Source organism: Pristis pectinata, chromosome 6 (assembly GCF_009764475.1).
Source record: "Pristis pectinata isolate sPriPec2 chromosome 6, sPriPec2.1.pri, whole genome shotgun sequence".
In the NCBI taxonomy this organism is placed as follows: Eukaryota; Metazoa; Chordata; class Chondrichthyes; order Rhinopristiformes; family Pristidae; genus Pristis; species Pristis pectinata.
In genome coordinates, this window is record NC_067410.1 from 66468725 (window position 1) to 66486557 (window position 17833).

Consider the following 17833-nt stretch of genomic DNA (forward strand, 5'->3'; position numbering starts at 1 on the left):
AGTTTTCTAAAGAGCAGTTAATGTTAGAGGTCATGATCAAGGCCACAGATTCGGAGCCTTCACAGTAAAAGAGAGAAAATCATCAAATATGTTCCCCTAAAACCAAATATGAAAAACCTAATGAATTAAAACATAATCTTCATGAAAAGTTCAGAACGTCAGCTGAATCCTTGCCTCTTCCAGAAAGGACGATCATATGAGCAGTAGGAGTATCGACAGACCTACCATATGCCTGTGGATGACTGAGATGTAGGCAGTTGACATTGGGTAATTGAGAAGCTTGGCTTGAAGGTTGAAAGGGTGGATGATGGGGACCTGAGAGAATAAACAGTGCAGAGGCCTGGCTGCTGAAAATCCCACCCAGCAAACGGGGAATTTGATGTTCAGCTGCCATATATAGTAAACGTAATTACAAATGGGTGAAATTTGATCTCCGGCTAATTATAAGTTTTGAAATAGTGTCCAGGGTCCAGAGGTTAAAGTTACAGGACTCATAACCCAGAGGCCTTGACTAACAATCCAGGAACCCGAGTTCAAATCCCACATTGGCAGCTCTGGAGTTTATATTTCAGTCAATAATCTGGTTTTAAGAGGGGGGATAAAAGCTAATCTTAATAATGATGACTGTGAAACTATTCAATTGTCATAAAAAATCCTATCTGGTTCACTAATGTCCTCCAGGGAAGGAAAACTGCTCTCCTTACCTGGTCTGCTCTATATGTAGCGTATCTTCTGAAATGGCCAGGTAAGACACACTATTCAGGGGCAATGAGGGATGGATAATAAATGCTGGCCTTGCTAGCAATGCCTGCACTCTAAAACAATGAATAAATAAAAAATAAATAAGTACCGATATATTGACAAGTTTATAGTGTACTGAATTCATAAGTACCTTTTGGATGAGAGGCTATCATATATCAGAGGGTTGGAAAAGTTAGAATGGCTAAGGTTGTTTAATTGAGGTGAATTTATTCCACTGACAATGAAAGGCTGCCTCACTCATTGTTTTCTGCTATGTCACTGGTCCTCACTGTCAAATATGTGAGGATTAAATGCGATACAAAACAACAATTACTTGCATTCACATAGAGCCCTTTACCTGGTAAAATGTCACATTCAGAGAGGATGACCTTCTTGAGACAAATGAGGTTGTGAAGGAAACTGAAAGGACCAACTATATTGTTTGGCTGGAGGGTCTCGAGCTCAAGGGCATAGCTTTAGAATAAGAGGCCAACGAATCAGAAAAGGACGGGGATAAAATTCCTTTATGCAAAGATATACTTATCTTCGAAACTCTCTACCTCAAATGCTCCAACATAGAGTATATTCAGACTGATTTTTTGACAGTGATGAAATCAAGGGAAATGGTTACGGGGTAGATAAGTGGGCTTGAGGCATGGGGTGAGGTGTGAGGGGTTCTGCACCTTAAAATAAAGAATTTTAAAATGCTTTCACTCCTGTGGTTATGTTCTCAAAGACATGCATCAGGACAAAGGAGACGACTTTCGAGTAGGTGACCAAACTTTTGGGCAAACATGTAGGGTTTTAAAGGAAGGTCTTAACTGAGGAAGGAGACAAAACAGAGAGAGACAAGAGACTGCTGATGCTGGTATCTGGAGCAACACACAATCTGCTGGAGGAACTCAGTGGGTCGGGTGGCATCTGGGGGAGGAAAGGAACACGAAATAATGAATTGAATAAAAAAACGAAACCCGTCCTGACACAGGGTTTCAACCCGAAACATCGACAGTTCCTTTCCTCCCACAGGTGTTGCTCGACCCGCTGAGTTCCTCCAATTTGTTGCTGAAAGAGACAAAACAGTTGGGACAGGAATTCCATAATTTAGGAGTTAAACAGCTCAGGATGTGGCTATTGGTATTTGGGCAAGTGAAATGAAGGATGAGTCCATAAGCCACCCTTGGCTTCTGGAACATTTAGAGTTAAGAAGAAAATGAGACGTGGTTTGTTTCCAGGAAAAGTGAAGACTATAACTGGTTGCAGGCACTTCTGTGAAGAAAACTGCCAAGTTCTTCATTGTAAGAGTTTATTTTGAAGTAGATTTCACTCTGCATGATGGATACACCACCGGAAGCATTTAGCCAAGGTGGAAATAAATTGACATGCAGTTGAGAGCAAAATGCTGCATGTGAACAAGGCTTGGAGAGGCTGCAGTTGCTGTTGCTGTTGATATTCATTTCCATCTTGGCCTGTGTTGATGTGATTGATGGTTGGTAATAAAGCCATTAGAACCTCCTTGTCATTTTCTCAAGTGCTTTACTGTTCACCTTCACTTAATCATCATCCCTTTGTGGTTGACTAATCTGGAGCTGCGTAACTCTCCAAAGGAGAATAAGAATCAGACTTCAGCAAAATGATGCAGATCCTGGAAATCTGAAATAAAGCAGAAAATGCTCAGTAATTTAGCTATGTGTCGGGGAAAAGGGATTAATGTTTCAGTTTCAGTTGAAACATCAATGTCTTGAAATCATAAGAGAGACAGAAGCGACTATTCCTAGTGAGAACGTGGTGGAAGAGGGTCAGTCCTGATGCAGGGTTTTGACCCGAAATGTCAACAATTTCTGCCCCCCCCCCCCGCAACACATGCTGCTCAACCTGCTGAGTTCCTCCAGCAGATTGTTGCTTGAAATCATAACTCTAGTTCACTATCAAAGAAATTAATTATTGTTAGTCATTGAACCTTCAGGAACATTTAAGCTCAATAATTAAAAGTAACTGTTGAAATTTTTTATGGCAACAAGTATGCCACATATCGATAACCTTTTGTTCAAGGTTAAAGCAGCTCTGTGTTCTCAATTGACTGAATGCTACAGTTGGGCCTGAACAATAATTAGTGGGCCAGTTTATGCTTGACCCAGTTCATGTTTAGTGATTGCTGATCCCACCTCCTCTCGTCCCACACTGACACCCTGCAGCTGCATTATTAATTTTGCTGTCCTGTAGGTCTAATCAAACTCAAGGTCTTGTTGCCCCAGCCTGGAGATTTCTTGACAGTACCAAGGTCAAAAGTGGTCACTGGCCATCGTATTTATCGCAGTAGAGAAATCTCAGGGCTGGGCAGACCCGTATACGATCAGTGCTGGAGAAAGTCAGCCGGTCAGGCAGCTTCTTTGAGGAGAGAAACAGAGTTAACATGTCAGCTTCTCTCTCTGTGGATGCTGTCTGATAGGCTGAATGTTTCCAGCATGATCTGTGCTTATTTCAGATTTCCAGCATCGGCAGATTTTTGCTTTTCAATATTTTGATAACTTTCAGTCATGTTTTGTGATGTGCTTTTATTTTTAAGGAAGTAGCAAAGTGCATCGAGAGAAAAGGGAATAGAAGGATTGGTTGATAGTGATGGATGGTGGAGTGGGAGGAAAATCAAGTGAAGCATTTGTTTCATGGAGATATAGACCCACACAGCTCTTTGGCCCACCATGATATCAACATGAAGCAGTTCCATTGAATGGTTTGTTTTTCTGCTAATTCAGTGTAATAAGTAAAAAAAAAGGCACTACAAAACTTCAGCTGTTGAAATGGGAGTGTGATTTTTTTTTTACTTATGTGGGTCTTAATTATTTTCATAGCATTACCTGAAATTAACAACAGCTGTTACCCTCCCCAGCCCCAAATGTTTTTCACTTCTCCCACCAACCACCCCCCCCCCCCCCCCCACCCAGCCACGGAACAGCATGTCTCCTGTAGCAATGGAGCATGTGATGTTATTGTAATTAACCATGAATCAGTGACGACACTCTTACCTCTGAGGCGGAGTGACGTGTGTTTGAGACTTGACTGCAAAACCTAGACTGGCACTTCATTGGGGCACTCAGCAGGTGATGGGCTATCAGAAGTGCCATCTTTCAGTGAGCCATTAAATTGGCATCGCATGCCCTATCATGAGGACTTCAAATGTCCCATGGTAGTATTTTGAAAAGTACTATTCTCCAGATCAGTATTTATCCTGCAGGCAATATCACGTTCATATTATTAGTTCATTATTTCTCTGTGTGAGAGCATACGATGAACAAAATTGGCTGCTGTGATTCCCACATTGTAGCAGTGATGGATTTCAAAAGGTACAGAATCTGCAGGGAAAGAAGAGAAATGATATCCTGTGTTAGTTTTGTGATAACATTTTCAATAGTGATTTAGTCCAAGAAATGTATGACTATGATGGTGATGCAGTGGTTACATTAATTAATGAGTAATTACATTAATGAGTATTCCAGGGCACTGAACTAACACATCAATAGTAACGATGATGACCAATACATGACTACAGACGGACTAATGTTGTTGTCCACTGATATGGTCTTGCAGGCCATACTGTTCAAGGGCAATGAGGAACAGGCAATAAATGCTGGCATCTCTATCAGTACTGAAAAATGAATTGGAAACGTGTACATAATGTACAGAGTGAAAGTAGTTGATAGGAATGTTTTGAGTCTGAAATGGGAAGTGGTTCAATTGAAAAAGAAGGCAGTAAACAAATACCATTTGTTGACTGTGACATGTTGGTGCGTGGACTGTGCATTTTCCAAAGGCTTACGAACTGGTTGGAAAAACACATCGCTGATCTAGATCTGCCTTTTAATCCTATCACAATTTCATTGCTATAGAGCAACAAAGGCAACCTTTGCTGTGTTTCTCACAGTAGGTTTCTCTCTCCCACCCTTTCAAATCTTGCAACGACCAGAACACGATCTCTTATCGAACTAAGTTTATATTTTTACACTGATACCGAGTGCGTATGGAGATTGCATTGTTTACTTGTGGGCTGAATGTGCTAATTGGGTGTGGGATAGATTATCAGTTTCTTATTTTTTCATTAAAAACTTTGGCATTAAGAAGCATGGAACATACTGTTTTAATCTCCTTTATTTTCTTTTATTAAAAATAGCAAAATCTAATGATTTTTTTTCTCTCTTCCCTGCTGCTGCCTTCCCTCTGATACATGGTCTCTCTGGATGTTCAATTATCCTGTTCCTCCAATTCGTGCTGGATCAAATAGGTAAGAAATACAGCTTCAAAAGGTTATCATATTAAGTTTAGAGAAATAAATTAGCTATCTCGGGGATGTAAAGAAATATTTGATGTATTTTCTTTTGCTGGCTATTTTCATGCTTCCATATCCCTGTTTGATTGGGAATGAAACTATCCAAGCTAGCTACCATCACCAAGGAACTGAAGGGTTCACTAGCTCTCTCTACCTCCCAATCTCTGTTCCTGATCTGTGAAGTTGCTGAATGGTGTTCTGATGGGGTTCCATGGATACCAAGTGCTACCACTCAGCAATTCCATTTCCTCATATGAACGGGCGCACCAAGTGTTGGAGGGTGATTTGGTATTGGTATTGGTTTATTATTGTCACTTGTACCGAGGTACAGTGCAAAGCTTGTCTTACAAACCGATCATACAGGTCAATTCATTACACAGTGCAGTTACATTGAGTTAGTACAGAGTGCATTGATGTAGTACAGGTAAAAACAGTAACAATACAGAGTAAAGTGTCACAGCTACAGAGAAAGTGCAGTGCAATAAGGTGCAAGGTCACAAGTGACGTGAGGTCATAGTCCATCTCATCGTATAAGGGAACCGTTCAATAGTCTTATCACAGTGGGGTAGAAGCTCTCCTTAAGTCTGGTGGTACGTGCCCTCAAGCACCTGTATCTTCTACATGATGGAAGAGGAGAGAAGAGAGAATGTCCCGGGTGGGTGAGGTCTTTGATTATGCTGGCTGCTACACCAAGACAACGAGAGGTAAAGACAGAGTCCAAGGAGGGGAGGCTGGTGTCCGTGATGCACTGGGCTGTGTCCACAACTCTCTGCAGCTTCTTGCGGTCCTGGGCAGAGCAGATGCCGTACCAAGCCGTGATACATCCAGATACGATGCTTTGTATAGTGCATCAGTAAATGTTGGTGAGAATCAAAGGGGACAAGCCAAATTTCTTTAGCCTCCTGAGGAAGTAGAGGTGCTGGTGAGCTTTCTTGGCTGTGGCATCTACGTGATTTGACCAGGACAGGCTGTTGGTGATGTTCACTCCCAGGAACTTGAAGCTCTCAGCCCTCTCGACCTCAGCACCATTGATGCAGACGGGTGCATGTACACTGCCCCCTTTCCTGAAGTCAACGACTAGCTCTTTTGTTTTGTTGACACTGAGGGAAAGGTTATTGTCATGACACCATTCCACTAAGCTCTCTATCTCCTTCCTGTACTCCGACTCATCACTGTTTGAGATACGGCCTGCAACGGTGGTATCATCTGCAAACTTGTAGATGGAGTTAGAACGGAATCTGGCCACACAGTCGTGAGTGTATAGGGAGTAGAGTAGAGGGTTGACGACGCAGCCTTGTGGGGCACCAGTGTTGAGAATAATCTTGCCGGAGGTATTGCTGCCTATCCTCACTGATTGCGGTCTGTGAGATCTGATTGGTCCAGTAAGATCATCCTCCAGGTGCACAATCCTGCAGAGCTTTTCACATTTCCGTGGTCATATTCCATGCAATACAGAAAAAGGCCATGCAGTCCATCGAGTTAGTACTAGCTGTCAGAGCCTTTCCATCAATTCCACTCATCCACTTATTTCCCTGGACTCAATTCTCTCTCATGCCCATCAATTCGTTTAATCCGCTTTAATTCATTTGCCATTTCCCTTCAGAAGTGGGTCATTTATAGTAGCCGGTGAACCTACCAGCATGTGTTTGTAATGTGCGATTATGGTCAAGGGTAGAAGAAAGCTTTGGATGATTTCTCTTACCCTCCCTCCAAGTGGACTGCAGTCAATTATAATATCCATAATGCCTCCCTGGAACCACCAACACAGTCAGAGGATCAATTCTGCCTTGAAGGCTGTTTGAGTTATCTGGGGAGGTTTGGAATGTTACACAGATATTTCCCAATGTTATTGCTTTGAACTTAGCCCAATTCGGATAGCCCCTCAAATTATTGAAAATGCTCCTGAATTGGACTGTAACACTGACATTAAACAAATATAGTGGAGTGCACCATGATTTTATCTATCTGTATTATTTAATCGTATTTTCTTCTTGCAGCTAGGTTTCCTTTCTGATTTGAGATTCTTTTGTTATTGCTGCTCTTGTGGTGACTGGACTTGGTTGAGTTTCGGCTTTACATTGACTATATTTCAAAATACTCTGTTAAAATACCTTCATTGCACCAAATGAACTTTAGAGTAGTTTCAACAGAGGTTTTAGGAGGAAAATGAAACTATTTTACCAAAAGGTAATACTTAAATTAAAATTTTTATTAAAAGAAACAAAAAATAGAAATTCTTTCATGATTTAGATGCGGTCACCATCATCAAGTATCATCCTGTAGTTGTACCGAGTTAACAAAGGGTTGCTAAGGATGTATCACATCATTGTGCTCCATGCACAAGCTGATCTCTGAGATCCAGAATTTCCTACGTCCACCTCTGTACTTCTCTGCCACTCTCTTATGTTGGTTAAAAACCATCTGTAGTAATTCTTCTCATGGCAGAGTCAAGTGGAGTTGAGTTTATTGTCATGTGCACAAGTACAGAAAGAGTTAAGTGGGTATTTAATAGTTTGTGCAAAGTTTTGAGGAACTTTGATAGATTTAACTTAGAGTTCTTTCCACTGACAAATGTCTAAAACAACGAAACACAGTTTTAAAAAAAATGGCATAAAATCCAGTGGTGAAATGAGAGGAAGGTTTTTATGCAGCAAGTTGCTATAATTGGGGATGTTTTGCCTGAAGGTGAGGAGATAGAAGTAGACCAAAAGGAATGTTCATATACTTGGGGAAAAAAAGAGTTGTGAGCTGTGTGGAAGAGTTGTGGAGTGGTACTGATTGAATTGTTCAACTCATAAAGCTGTCTGAGGCACATTGGGCTGAATGTCTTCTATTCTGTTTGATTCTGTCATAACTCCTTTAGGAGGCTTCACCTGTAGATTTGTAGATCGGAGGTAAATTTTGTCTGATAATGCTCTTGTGAAGTGCATTGCGATGTTTTATCTCATTAAAGGTACATCACGTTATTGACAACAGAAATGCCGGAAGCACTCAGGAGTCAGGCAGCATCAGTGGGGAAGGAAGCAGTGTCGATGTTTCAGATCAAAGACCCTTCATAAGATCTGGAAAAATGAAAAGACAAGTCTGCTTTAAGTTGCAAAGAGGGGAAGGCACGGGGAGAACAAACGGAATGTCTGTGATAGGTTGCTGTTGTTGTGCAAATGTTACCTTGATGGCTTTGTTCTGCCCTTTAGCACTGATATTTCTCTGTTCTCTCCACCACTATTCTGTCTGCAGGTTAACGTACATTGTGTTCTCACTTTTCCATTTCCGATGAGGAGTCCTTCTCCTGAAATCTTAACTTTCTTTCTCTCCCCACTGATGCTGCCTAACCTGAGTGGTTCCAGCATTGCCTTTGCTTTTGTTTTGGATTTCCAGCATCTGCAGTTTTTCGATCAAATCACACTATTGATGTTGTATCTTCAACTTGACAATGAAAAGTCTAATCCTCTAGCCCAGATGGAAGGGTCACTGTGTTTCTTATTTTACCTCCATCTCTTCCTCTAAAAGCGGGGCTTCCTTACTGGGGCCCTGTAATGTGGCATACTTAGCTGTGGATCCTGTTCTTCTTGTGCCAGCCTGTCATAGTAATTGTTAACTGTTGACTGATTGCCTACATCACTGCAAGTGAATTCCTGCTCACACCCATCCTCCTCATACACATTACCTGACCCTGGGGGTCCCGGAATACCAATTAAAAGTAGGTCTTCTGGTTATTTCCCATAGTGTGCTGAGTTTGAAGGATATAATCAGGTTCCTCTCTTCCTTGTGTTGTGGTTTCCAGGTTAACTACTGCATCTCACTCCTGTGATCTTCCTGCAATATATCTCGAGGACCATGCAGTGTCTTCTAGCCCACTGAGAACCATGAGTTCAGGTTTGTGTACAAGGGATGCCCTGCAGAAAACATACTCATAGCTACTAACTAATACTTCACATTTTTCTTTGAAGGCCTCGCTTGGCAACTCTAATAATCTGAGAAATGCTGCACTTGTCAGTGGGTGTTTAATGCAATCTGTCAACTGGCGATGAGATTAGGTTGCTTCATGCAGGCGCCAGGATCTTTCATGGATCTGGTTTAAGGGCAGATCTCTTCTTAATGTTAGCGTGCTTTGTACACCATACCAAGAGGTACTGCAGTTTAACTGCATGATGTGAGTTCAGTTGTATTTTTTTCATTCTCCTTGTTCTAAGCAGTGTTGACTGGAGAAAATTTTGTGTATGTTCCTTGGACATCAAAGTAGCTCACTTTTCATCAAATTTCTCTCTTAAAGCATTGATCATTGCTGAGTTTTGGATCTATTGGTACAGGAAGCTTCCTTGTTCAAGGGCTTTTATTACATGGCTTCCGACATTAAAATTCTGAGCATTACCCTGGCTGAGCCAGATGTCGCCTTGATCCAATGACCATCGTGCAGCAGCAGTGGGTTACCGTCAGGAGTGGGGAAACCTGAGCTCACAACCTCATGCCTCTCTCCATAAGCCCACCATATAACTGCAAAATCCTAGCGATCAACCCTGAGACTTTCTAATCACTAATGCGATTAGTCACAGGGGATCACTCCTATAGATCATGGAGAACATCCACGATCATCATGGACAGAATCATGGACTAGCTCGGATGAGGCATCTTGGTAGGCATGGACCAGTTGGGCCGAAGGGCCTGTTTCCATGCTGTATAGCTCTATGATTCTATAACATGCTGAAGAAAGCAGATGGAGATGCATTGACTGAAAGAGTAAGAAGATAATAATGTGCAAACATCTTGACACAGAAGGAGGCCATTCAGCCCATTACATTCAGGGACACTATCCCATTAGTCCCATTCCCCTCTCCTTACTTCCCTACTTCCCTATGCAACTTATTCACTCTCAAATCTGCTCATCAACTCCATGCTTCAACTGGGCACTGACTTGTTCATCCAGCTTTAGAACTGAGAATTCAACTTCTTTACAGGGTATTAAGTAAATATAACTCAATTTTCTTCTTAATTTAATCTTCTGTCTCTTCATCTCTGCCCTTGCCCCTATAAAAGACCAATGGCTGTCTTTGACTCGCCATTCCAATGACAATATGTAGAGGAAAAGACCCATTTCTCTGTTGCAGGAACCTTCTTTAACCCTAGTCTCAGAAGACTGCCCAATCCTAGTAATGTAAATCTTTGTATTCACCATGCTAACAATTCTTCCCACACCTCTGAACCAGAGGGGTAATGTTTAATCTCTGGGTGGATGTGCTGTGAACATACACCCACTTATTACTACATTGGGATTGAGGAGGGCTCTTGCTGTAGATAGAAGTGACAGTCAATCCATCTGTCTGCTGTGGAACTGAAAGATGAGCGGAGCAAAATATTCACAAGGTGACTTTAAAAACAAATGAAACTCCGACTTGGAAGTCAATGGTTCATCTCAACCTGTGATACCAGGCAGGTTCCAGACTGTTGAATGTTATGTCTCTACGAGTGGGCTGCTGATCATAGCCAAAGTTTTGCTGCTCCATGCTACGATCTGCTTTCCATTCTCTTTGCACCTCCTAAGTAACGAGCTCTCTTAGCTGGTCATTGGATTCTGCTTGTTAAGAATCCCAACTCCAGTTTGCACTTGAGAAGCATTATCACAGATGAGGATTGTGCTCAGTGGGGGTGGGATGGTGTCAGGCAATAATCATAAGCCACATTAATGATATGTGCACATATGTGCATAGTATGTCTGCTTAGATTGCCCTTCCAAATGACGTCATTTAAATTCCCATACAGACATCTATTAATGGTAATTTGTTTGCCTCAATTTACTGATTTTGTCCAGCAGATTAATAGTATCACTTTAACAGTTTAATTTGATATAAGATAACAAATCTAGTTTTAAGGCCTGGATCACACATATTCAAATAAACAGATTTACTGAAATAGACAGCTTGTGATACTAAGTGACTGATAAGAAAGAGATTCCTCTGCCTTGGTATTAAACTGAGGTGGAGTGAGCAACATTTTAACTGTGTGTTTGGTTGATGTCTACCATTCCTTTTGATGGGTTTGCCCAGATGTTGACCTCTCTAGGTTGAATGATCTGAGATGGATGTGAGAACTCTAGGGATGTAAGTGCACTGGAACAAGAAATTGAGTTGCTGATCAATGATGAATATGGTGACCTCACTGGGGGAAGTGTTTAACCTGAAGAAGGGGATGTGTAGCAGAGTGCAATGCTTTCGTTGCAGACTTTCTGTACATCAAGGGAGCCTGAAAGAAGGGTATGGGTTGTGGATGGCAATGGATTACATTTAAATGCTGTGCTGCATCAGCATGTTTAAATAACATTTGATTGTGGTAAGGAGAGTCCATTTTGCAAGGTTGTTTCAGTAAAAATAAATTTCAGGTCACTCAAAGTGTGAACTGTCAAAGCTTTGCATTATGTAGTGATTTTGTTACTTGAGGGCATTGGGGGTTAGAGAGAAGAGTTGGGGATGGGGGAGGGTGTCAGTATAAGATCACAAGACAGTGCACATGAGTTTGATTCCCATTAGAATTTCAGATTCAGTCATGTGAAGAGTCTGCCATCTGATGGCTTTTCTCCCCTCCTCCACCCCACACACACTCCTTGGACACTTAAGAAGTGTTTGGCTGAGAATCTTAATCAAGGCAGAATGCTCTGCTCAGCAACCTCATGTGTTCAGTGAATGTATTTGTCAGGTAAGATTTAAATGTGGCATTTATCTGGTTACCTGCACATTTTCCCCTCCTCTCTCAGTAATTTCCAGGGGCCGCCTTAATGATTTGTTACCTTTCTTTAATCTAACATGATCCATTCCCAGCAGCAGAACAGAATTTACCATAAAATTGCATTTGATTTTCTGGAAATTCTGGTGTGATTTACTGTTTGAACTGACAATGATCTATTTTGATTGGATTTTCATTCAAAGAAATTAGCTTAATTTTTGTCAAATTGTATATTAGTTCCCTGAAGGCACCAATTCTTGCTAGGGTGCTGGTTGAGCGATGCCAACCTTCTCCACAGTTTTGTACCTGCTTGGGTGTTTGCCATATATGAACATTATCATCCTGTTCAACAATGCCCCACCCTGTACCTGGGAATTCTCCCAGATTGTCCAGAGTCTTTAGTAATTTATGAGAATGATTGAGGCTCCAGTAACTTTGGGTTGAGCTCCAGATCATTGCAGGTAGAAAGAGCCCTAATTCTCGAGTAAATGCTCGTTCCTCTTGGAGAAGTCCTTGGACAAGTTCTATGATCCCAGGCAAAATAACGTACATGACAGTTGAGCATATTTCCTGGGAGTTGTAGGTATAAAGATGACTGCTGGCAGGTGATGCACCTTCTGCTTGGATGTGTCTGGGGAACCTAATCACTGTCCATAAACCACAACCCACTTCGTCACCCGCCCCTTACACACAACTGCCAGCCTGTGGGCGCATAGTTAATATTGAAAACACATAGGCGCCTGGGTGAACGTTGCGCCCGACCTGAAGAGTCTCCAGATCAGCCAGGTTCAAAAGATCCCAAGAACAATTCATATCTGAGTTCTGTCTGAGATCTGTTCTGTCTGAGTTCTATCATAAGCGCATGCACTTATGATAGTTTTCAGTGCTTTCTAATACCCACAACTCTTACTCGTTTTATATTTCTACACCTGCCCAGGGAATAGAATGGGGGATGGGACTGTGATTGTTTGCAAAATTTTAGCATTTTAGGTCACTGAACTTCCCTGGGCTGTCATGGGCTATGAGGTAATGCGAAACCCTTAGGGTGCCTTACAATCTTGTAATCTACACTAGCCCCATATGTTGTTCCTGTACATAATTCAGTGCAACCCTGTGGGTTAAAGTAGAAGTAAGAAAGCTGCTCATTATCAGACTAGGTGTATTTCTAATGCTTACTGAATCAGATAGGGATAATGTGGCCTTGCTGCCCCACATGAATTCTGAAAAGTCTGCAAATTGTTCAGTGAAGAATTTTATGCTTGGCTTATATTTTCTACAAAGTGCAGATAAAGTGACCCACAGATTTATTTTTCCCCAAGTCTTGCATTCGGAACCCGTTTTCTCTTTGAATGTTGAACAGAGATCTTAATTTTCCAGAAAAACAATGTGACTTTCAAAATGGAAGTGCAGCAACATGTGTTTGGTTGTTTGCTGAGCTTAAGGGAAAGTAGGAACAGGAAGTATTTCATGTCTTATTGGTGTCACATTTAGCAATCGTGCCTGCGTTACAACCTAACTTTGAACAGTAACTAAGAACCAACTTGGAAGGGCAGTACTGAGGGTACTGTCCTTTTAAACATAACATCCTTTGGATGAAATATTGGAGAGGAGCCTGCTCTATCCTCTCTGGTTTACATACAAGATACCATAGTTTGGAGGAAAAGTAGCTGATGGAAATTCTCTCTGATTTTTATCACAGAACATTTCATATTTCCATGTTTCCTTATGACAGAGGAGGCCATTCAGCCTATTTCTTCTATGCCAGCTCACAGAGTAACCCATCTTAGAAAGGATGTACTGATGTTGAAGAGGGTTCAGAGAAGATTTACGAAGATGATTCCTGGAATGAAAGGGCTGCCATACGAGGAGCGTTTGTCGGCTCATTGGAGTACAAAAGAATGAGAGGGGACCTCATAGAAACATTTCGAATGTTGAAAGGATTGGACAGAGTAGATGTGGCTAAGTTGTTTCCCATGATGGGTGAGTCCAGGATTAGAGGATACCCATTTAGAACAGAGATACAGAGAAACTCCTTTAGCCAGAGGGTCATAAATTTATGGAATTTGTTGCCACGTACAGCTGTGGAGGCCCGATCATTAGGGGGTGTTTAAGGCAGAGTTTGATAGGTATCTAATTAGTCAGGGTATCAAGGGATATGGGGAAAAGGCCGAGAATTGGGGCTGGATGGGGGAATAGTTTAGCTCATGGTGAAGTGGTGGAGCAGACTCGATGGGCTGAATGGCCTACTTCTGCTCCTTTGTCTTGTGATCTTGTGATTTCCCCCCACCAGTTTTTCCCTGTAACTTATTCTCCCTGCATTCCCATCAGTACTACTCCCTGCCTACACTAGTGGCAACTTACAGTGGCCAATTAACCTACTCACTCACTCTCTCTCTCTCTCTCTCTCTCTCACACACACACACACACACACACACACACACACACACACACACACACACACACACACACACACACACACACACACACACACACACACACACACACACACAGAGAGTGCTGGAGGTTAGGACTGAACCCGGATCATTGGAGCTGTGAGGCAACAGCCTTACCATCTCTGCCACTGTGCCTCCTACCAACACCAATAAAACAGATTATCTTGTTATGTGGTCTTGCTGTTAATGAGACCTTGAGGTGAGCAAATTGGATTCACCATTTCCTACATTCTGACAGTGACTGCACTACAAAAATATCTGACTATAAAACACTTTGAGATTCCTGAGGTCCTGACAGGTGCCATATAATTGCATGTTTATTCTATCCGTATAATACATGTTGCAACACACTACTACAGTAACCAGTTGTGCTTTGAATGTGGTTTATAACTGTAAGTCAGATCTGAACATGAATAAAAGTGAGACTAAGGGCAGTGATCATGTGATCAGTTATCTGAAGGGATGGAATTAAGATGATGAAGTAGGGTGAATGGCTGTTAGTACTACGATGGCATACTCAGAAAGTTGAAGCTCTGACCCCCGCCCCCCCCCCCCCCCCCGCCGCCCATTACCACTGCTGTATCATATTCACATCTCTGCAGCTTGTCCTGCACATCGCTCCCTCAATTAGCTTCCCACTAGTTGGTGTCTGTGGAACTCATTCATGCCCTTTTTTCAGCCAGGTCCCTGTTATTGTCACTGCATCCTAATCCCAGGTGATTAACTGTGCCTATAGCTCACCAATCTTGTTTAATAAGCTTCTTATGTGCACAGAAAACATACCTTAGATCTTTTTGTATTCACCCTAGTCTAAAAACTTGCTATTTTTTGTTCTAGTGCCATTTATCTCTCCTATTCCTTGTTTTGGACCATCTTTCTCCTTTTCAGTGTTTCCTTCCTGTGCCTAACCCTTGCCGAATTAGTTTGAACGTCCCAAGCAGGCAATGCTCCAAGCACTGTTGAGGTGCCAGTACTGGCTGGTACTGGTTCCTGTACCCCAGGAATCTAAAGCCCTCCCTCCTGCATCACCTCTGCAGGCACACATCCATCTGCACCATTCTACTGCTTCTGCACAGGGAGTAGTCAAGATCCAACTACCTTCTGAACCCTTGCTTTTTAAGCTCTTTTCTAACTCAAAATCTGCCTGCAGGTCCTCATCCCTTTTACTACCCATTTCTTTGGTAACAATGTGGACTATGGCCTCCAGCTGTTCCCCTTCCCTCAAAGAATGCAGCTGCTCAGTGATATCATTTACCTTGGAAGAGAGAGAAAGCATGCCATCCACAGATACCCCTATCTGCTCCCCTTACTGTAGAATTCCCAATAAGATAAGAGCTCTTTATTAGTCACATGTACATTGAATCACACAGTGAAGTACATCTTTTGCATCGAGGGTTCAGGGGGCAGCCGCAAGTGTCGCCACACTTCCGGTGCCAACATAACATGCCCACAACTTCCTAACCCGTACATCTTTGGAATGTAGGAGGAAACCGGAGCACCTGGAAGAAAGCCACGCAGACACAGGGAGAACGTACAAACTCCTTACAGACAGCGGCCGGAATTGAACCCAGGTCGCTGGCACTGTAATAGCGTTATGCTAACTGCTATACTACCATGCCTGCCCCTGTATTTATTGATGTTCCTCCTCCTCCTCCTCTGTACTGCTGGATCACCATGGTGTTCTGGTCTTGCCCTCGGCTGTACTCCCACTGGGAAAACTCTCCCCACCAGCACCCAATACCAAATGCCTGTGAGAGAATGAAATACCCTTGGGGAGCTCTTGAACCACACGCCTGCTCATTTTTTGTTTGTCTGTCAGGTACCATTCCCTGTCTGCCTGCACTTTGCTGAGCAGAGGTGAGGTGACTGACTACCTCCTGAAACATACTGTCCACAAACCCTGACAGATGGACCAAGGCGATCTCAGATGCTACTCTAACTGCAAAACCCTGAGCGCCATCTCGTACAGTTCCTGTACCTATGGTCATCCAGCTCAGAGGAAGCATCCTAGGATTCCCACAATGTTTAGGATATACATTCTACAGTTCTGAGCTGTCTTACCATCCTCAATTTATTAAATTAACAACCGACAGAAAGAATATTCTCAAAATACTGTTACCATTAGATTATTTACTGCTTTACTTACCCAGAAGGAACTTTTTGAAATTCTCTAACTTGTTGCTTAAGTATCTTGTAAGGAAGTGAAAGAAAAAATGCAAGAACAAGCCTTTTCCTTAAAATCTGCTTGTGCAGAAACTGTCAGTTTTCAAAATAGCTTTTTTAAATGAAAGATCGAGCAAAATGAAAACGTTGCCAGGGTTACTATGTGGAGAAGATATTCGTATCTCTCAGTAGAAAGTTATCATGGATATCACTTTGGATGGATTTGTCTCAAAGCAAACTTAATCTTGTGGATACTGTTGTAAAACAGAATCCAGGAGTGGTGCCAGTGAAGGAAAAGAATCCTTTGCAAGAGTAGGAGTGGCAGTGGACATGGGGTGAGAGGGTGGAAGCTGTGAAGGTGGATTAGGAGTACTTCTCACGGAAAGTGCCACAGATCCCTCTGGAAAGCTTATTGTTGATTATTTAAAATTGGAGGATCACAAGTCATTCACGAATGCCGTGAATGTTTGAGCAATTTGAATGTTTTGTATGCTCTAACATTTGCTCACTCCCCAGAAACGTCTCGGGTTTCTTGAACCTAGAGTCCTTGCAGAAACTTATCAGAGTTTGATTCTGCTGCAATAATCTTCCCTCTTACCTCACCTCCCTGCCCCTCCTCCACCCCACTCTATCATGGAGAAGATAGTGGCTTCTGAAATAAGACACATTGTTTGTGGTTCCCTAATGAGGAAACAATTAAGCAAGGCCTCTGTAATGTGCCCCCTAATTGGAACTATTTTTAAAGCTCCCTTGGGGAATATTGCACAGAGCCATTATTGTATTCAACATTGTGTGTTATAGATGCATAATCACAATTTTTTTAAAATCTGTTCTGGGAATGGAATGCATTTCTACTTTTACAGTGTCAACATTAAGTGCTTCCAGGTCAGACACAGCTCAGGCCAGATGTAGTGAATTTCTTTCTGCTTTATCCCAACAGTAGACTAAAGTCCAAGCCTCAGAAGAGCACTCTACGCAACGCCACTGTGACATTGCCAGCTCGTGTCATCCTTCAGCCCTTACTAAGTCAGCGTGATTGCCAATCTAAAGCCCATTAGTGCAGAATCACAGTTATTTTGTGCCTTGGAATTGTGCCCAGACACAATCACATTGAAACTACCCTAAAATTTGATCACTTGGGATCCTGCGGTCTTCACGTAGAAAAGACTTTTTGCGCATTCTTATGCATTTCTAAACACTAGGCTTGAACATGGGGTGTGGTGACCTGGAGGAACAAGCAAACTGCTGAAGTAACTCAGCAGATCGAACAGCATTGTTAAATTGGTTTATTATTGTCACATGCCATCCATACAGATCTTTTCAATACATCAGTACATCGAGGTAGTACAAGGGAAAAGCAATAACAGAATGCAAAATATAGTGTTACAGTTACAGAGAATGTGCAGTGCAGGCAAGTAATAAGGTGCAAGGCCATAATGAGGTA

At 42.2% G+C, this 17833-nt stretch overlaps 1 protein-coding gene and 1 long non-coding RNA gene across 2 annotated transcripts in view; one reads left to right on the plus strand and one right to left on the minus strand.

Annotated features, from left to right (window-relative positions):
• Positions 1–17833, plus strand: part of LOC127571526 (heparan-sulfate 6-O-sulfotransferase 1-like) — a 269736-nt gene that overhangs the window by 212506 nt on the left and 39397 nt on the right. The gene's annotated exons all lie outside the window — the stretch shown is intronic.
• Positions 1124–16434, minus strand: LOC127571527 (uncharacterized). The gene is made up of 3 exons (XR_007956486.1): positions 16373–16434; positions 3762–4088; positions 1124–2391 (listed from the first exon to the last, which is right to left on the minus strand). It is a non-coding gene; the product is annotated as an uncharacterized LOC127571527 (long non-coding RNA).